The sequence below is a fragment of the Sapajus apella genome, unplaced genomic scaffold (assembly GCF_009761245.1).
Source record: "Sapajus apella isolate SASKATOON/1434 unplaced genomic scaffold, GSC_monkey_1.0 scaffold51, whole genome shotgun sequence".
Lineage (NCBI taxonomy): Eukaryota > Metazoa > Chordata > Mammalia > Primates > Cebidae > Sapajus > Sapajus apella.
Window position 1 is genome coordinate 1,973,331 of NW_022436991.1, and position 5,139 is coordinate 1,978,469.

Genomic DNA, 5,139 nt, shown 5'->3' on the forward strand with positions numbered 1-5,139 from the left:
GCTGGAGTGCAATGGCGCGATCTCGGCTCACCGCAACCTCCGCCTCCCGGGTTCAGGCAATTCTCCTGCCTCAGCCTCCTGAGTCGCTGGGATTACAGGCACGCGCCACCATGCCCAGCTAATTTTTTGTATTTTTAGTAGAGATGGGGTTTCACCATGTTGACCAGGATGGTCTCGATCTCTTGACCTCGTGATCCACCCGCCTCGGCCTCCCACAGTGCTGGGATTACAGGCTTGAGCCACCGCGCCTGGCCGTTCGAACTCTTGACCTCAAGTGATCCGCCTGCCTTAACCTCCCAAAGTGCTGAGATTACAGGCATGGTCACTGTGCCCAGCTTGTGCTCCCATTCTTAGGCATGTAACTAGGGTGAAATTGATACCATGCCTTCTCCAGGTTGGGTCTTATGACTACAGCTAATTTAAACATGCTGCCTATCCTTCTGACCTTGGTTTTAGGTTTTAAACTGGCATTGCAGTGATGCAAGGGGATGTTTGCTAGGGACCTCAGAGAAAAAAAAGACACTTCCTTCCTCACCTCCCTGGGTGGTGTCTGATGAGAATGTGTTCTAGAACTGCTGTAGCCATTCTGCTCCCATGAAGGGGGAGCCTGGAGCTTCCAAGTGATTGGGAGGAAGTCTTCTCTGTAGAGAGTGAAGATAAAGCCAAAATTATAAAAGGCAGAGGGTGTAAGTGCCCAACAAGTTCTCCTTGTCTGCTGGCTGGACAAAACCCATTTATCAAAACAGGAGAATTGCAATAGAGAAAGTTGAATTCACTCAGAGCTGGCTGTAGAGGAGACCAGAGTTTTATTATTATTCAAATCGGTCTCCTTTTGAAAATTTGGGGATCAGGTTTTTCAAGGATACTTTGGTGGTCAGTGGGCCAGCAAGCTGGGAGTGCAAATTGGTTCGGTCGGAAATGAAATCATAGGGGAGTTGTCCTCTTGGTGCCAAGTAGGTTCCTGGGTGGGGGCCATAAGACTGCTACTGGAAAGGGGTCTCTATCCAGATGCCAAGAGAGGATTCTTGGATCTTGCACAAGGAAGAATTTGGGGCAAGTCCATAGAGTAAAGTGAAAGCAAGTTAATTAAGAAAGTTAAGGGAATAAAAGAAGTGGTGCTCTATAGGCAGAGCAGCCCTGAGGGCTGCCGGTTGCACATTTTCAGGTTATTTCTTGATTATATGCTAAACAAGGGGTGGATTATTCATTTTCCAGGAAAAAGGTGGGGAATTCCTGGAACTGAGAGTTTTTCCCTTTTTTAGGCCTTATTAGATAACTTCCTGATGCTGTCATGGCATTTGTAAACTGTCATGGTGCTGGTGAGAGTGTCTCTTAGCATGCTAATGCATAATAATTAGCGTATAATGAGCAACGAGGATAATCAGAGGTTGCTCTCATTGCCACCTTGGTTTTGGCTGGCTTCTTTACTGCAAACTATTTTATCAGCAAGGTCTTTTTTTTGTTGAGTGGAGTCTCACTCTGTCACCCAGGCTGGAGTGTAGTGGTGCAATCTCGGCTCACTGCAACCTCCACCTCTCAGGTTCAAGTGCTTCTCCTGCCTCAGCCTCCCAAGTAGCTGGGACTACAGGCGCCTACCACCACACCAGGCTAACTGTTGTATTTTTAGTAAAGATGGGGTTTCTCCATGCTGGCCAGGCTGGTCTCACACTCCTCACCTCAGGTGATCTGCCCGCCTTGCCTCCTAAAGTGCTGGGATTGCAGGCAGGAGCCACTGTAATCATACATAAAGCCCAGCCTAGCAAGGTCTTTATGACTATATCTTGTGCTACCCTCCCAAGGTCCATCCTGTGACATAGAATGCGTAACCTCCTGGGAATGTAGCACAGCAGATCTCAGCCTTATTTCACCCATCTGCTATTCAAGACAGAGTCACTCTGATTCAGACACCTCTGGCAAGATGGCTGGGGATGGTGACTCATGCCTATAATCCCAGCACTTTAGAAGGCCAAGGCAGGTAGATCACCTGAGGTCAGGAGTTTGAGACCAGTCTAATCAACATGGTGAAACCACGTCTCTACTAAAAATACAAAATTAGCCAGATGTGGTGGCGCCTGCCTGTAATTCCAGGTATTCAGGAGCCTGAGGCAGGATAATTGCTTGAACCCAGGAGGTGGAGTTTATAGTGAGCTGAGATAGCGCCATTGCACTGCAGCCTGGGCAACAAGAGCAAAACTTGGTCTCAAAAAAAAGACCAGATGAGCCAGTCCATTGATCTGGGGGGTGTCAGTTTATCCATCAAGTGTAGGGTCTGCAAAACATCTTAACCACTGATGTTAGGTTTCACAATAGTGATGTTATCCCCAGGAGCTATCTGGAGAGGTTTAGAATCTTCCAGCCTCCAAATGGATGACTCCTAAACCGTAATTTTATTTTTTATTTTGAGATGGAGATGCTCTGTTGCCCAGGCTGGAGTGCAATGGCGCAATCGCAGCTCACTTCAACCTCAGCCTCCTGGGTTCAAGCGATTCTCTTGCCTCAGCCTCCTGAGTACCTGGCATTATACGCATGCATCACCACATCTGGCTAATTTTGTATTTTTAGTAGAGATGGGGTTTCTCCATGTTGGTCAAGCTGGTCTCAAACTTGCCACCTCAGGTGATGTGCTCACCTTGGCCTCCCAAAGTGCTAGGATTACAGGTGTGAGCCACTGTGCCTGGCCCTAAACTAAAATTTCTAATCTTGCAGCTAATTTGTTAGTCCAATAAAGGCAGTCTAGTCCCCAGGCAGCAATGGGGGTTGTTTTGGGAGATGACTATTGTCATCGTTGCTTCAAAGTTAAACTATAAACTAAGTTCCTCCCAAAGTTAGTTCAGCCTAAGCCCAGGAGCAAACAAGGACAGCTTGAAGGTTAGAAGCAAGATGGATTCACTCAGACCCGATCTCTTTCACTGTGATAGTTTTCCCGGTTACAACTTTGCAATGGTAGTTTCAAGAGGATAAATGGAGAGAAGTTGGATTCTTACAACATCATATGGGCACCTGGATCAAACCTCACCAAACTGCAACAGGGTTTTAGTTTATATATGCCAATTAATCCTTTTTCTGATTATGCTATTTTGAACTGATATTATATAATTTGCAATGCAACAACGCCTGACTCATATAAGAGGTGACACTTGAATACAATCTTGAAAAAGGAATAGAATTTGCCTACAGAAGGATATTGTAACAATAATTACAACCTTGCTAACAATATCAACCACAGCAAAATGTATCAAACCCTTTACATGTTCCAGAAATTCTGCATAGCATCTTATTTAATTCTAACAAAAACCATATGAGGTTGGTGCTTTTTATTTTATTTATTTATTTATTTATTGAGAAGGAGTCTTGCTCTGTCACCTAGGCTGGAGTGCAATAGCATGGTCTCAGCTCACTGCAATCTCTGCCTTCCAGGTTCAAGCGATTCTCCTGCCACAGCCTCCCAAGTAGCTGGGATTACAGGTGCCCGCCACCATGCCTGGCTAATTTTTGCATTTTTAGTAGGGATGGGTTTTTACCATGTTGGCCAGGCTAGTCTCAAACTCCTGACCTCAGGTGATCCACCCACCTCAGCCTCTCTAAGGGCTGGGATTACAGAGAGGCATGAGCCACCCCACCCAGCCTGATTATCTCATTTTAGATGAAGAAGTGAAAGGTCAGAGATTAATTGGTTTAAAGTCACACAGCTGCGAGATAGACTGAACAGGTCTGCCTGATGCTCAGAAATATGCTCTTCTCATTAAAAAAAAAAAATTATTTTTTAAATTTATTTTTTATTCCAGTAGGTTTTTGGGGAACAGGTGGTATTTGACTATGTGAATAAGTTTTTTTGTGTTTTGTTTTTGAGATGGAGTCTTGCTCTGTCACCCAGGCTGGAGTGCAATGGTGTGATCTCTGCTCACTGCAACCATCACCTCCCAGGTTCAAGCAATTCTCCTGCCTCAGCCTCCCAGGTAGTTGGGATTACAGGCGCATGCCACCATGCCTGGCTGATTTTTGTATTTTTAGTAGAGACAGAGTTTCACCATGCTAGCCAGGCAGATCTTAAAATCCTGACCTCAGGTATTTTACCCATCTCAGCTTCCCAAAGTACTGGGATTATAGCCATCACACCCAGAATGAGTAGGTTCTTTAATGGTGATTTCTGAGATTTCGGTGCACCCAAAGAGTAAACACTGTATTCAAGGAATACACGCTTCTCATGTTGCCTGTGTGTCTCCTCTCAGCCTCCAGGAATGAAACCGCCTTTGCCAAACTTGTAACAGTGAGAAAATTATGGCACTGAAGGAGATCTGACCTGGCCAACCCCTATCTTGCCTTTGGCCTTCAAGTTGCCCTTATTTATTCCTGGACTTAGGCCAAGCTAACTTTGGGACACATTTAATTTATAGTTGAAATGATAATAGCCCTTCCCCCAAATTCAACCGCCTTTGTAAAAGCTAATGTGAGACCACCAGGCTAGGAGGAAGGGAGGAGCTGAATTGTGCTAAAGTATAGACATAAATGATTGCTAGCCCTATTCTGGAGGTAGCATGATACGCATTTCTCCAGTTACTTCTGCAGATAACATCAGGATTGCAGAAGCTAAAGTTGACTTTCTTTTTTTCTTTTCTTTTCTTTTCTTTTTTTTTTTTTTGAGGCAGAGTCTTGTTCCGTCTCCAGGCGCCAGGCTAGAGTGCAGTGGCATGATCTCGGCTCACTGCAACCTCTGCCTCCTGGGTTCAAGCAGCTCTCCTGCCTCAGCCTCCCAAGTAGCTGGGACTACAGGTGCGTGCCACCATGCCCAGCTAATTTTTGTATTTTAGTGGAGACCAGGTTTCGCTATGTTGCTCAGGATGGTCTCGTTCTCTTGACCTCGTGATCCGCCCACCTTGGCCTTCCAAAGTGCTGGGATTACAAGCGTGTGCCACCACACCCGGCCAAGATTGGCCTTTTAAGATATCTTTTCAGGTTTTTTGCATGGCTGAGGATGCATGGCTCCACCTGGACCCGCCAGTTGCTCCTGAGGCACCACCCAGAAGCAACTCAGCCTGCAGGAGGACCATTTCCCAGACCCCTGTGATTACAGCCATAAACAATCAGCAGCGAGCACCCATTACCTAGCCAACTCCAGCCCTTCCCTCAAGCTACCTTTGA